Genomic DNA, 514 nt, shown 5'->3' with positions numbered 1-514 from the left:
GGACTGTGGGCGGTCCCTGGGTTGCCATCTGAGGCTGAGACTACTTGCCCCCTTGCACATTCCTGCACGAAAATATCAAAACTTCATGGCCATGCAGCATGCCCACTGACTTTGCGCTTAAGACGTAGTGCAAAAATAGGGCCTGTAATGTATTGTTTTGCATTTTGTCATTGGTTTCGTTTTTAATTTTTTTTTATTTTGACCGTCCAGAAAGGTGATATTTGCTGCAGTATCATTTGAGCTCTATGAACGATATAGGCTTGGCAAACCAACTGAGAAATGTGTCATAATCCTAATGACTTTAACAGCATCACTCATGATGTCATCGCACAGCTGAAGTAAAATATTCATCGAGAACGATGAGGGAAAACCTGGATTCTGGATTCATCAATTATAAAATCAAGTTAATTCTTTATTTAATTAAAAATACCTGCATGGCTTCCACTGAATTGCTGTTATAGGAAAAATGTGAAGGGGTTAATTAAAGCAGGAAATGAACCAGGGTTCTTGTCAA

This window comes from Xyrauchen texanus, chromosome 14 (genome assembly GCF_025860055.1).
Source record: "Xyrauchen texanus isolate HMW12.3.18 chromosome 14, RBS_HiC_50CHRs, whole genome shotgun sequence".
Lineage (NCBI taxonomy): Eukaryota > Metazoa > Chordata > Actinopteri > Cypriniformes > Catostomidae > Xyrauchen > Xyrauchen texanus.
This window is presented reverse-complemented; position numbering follows the sequence as displayed.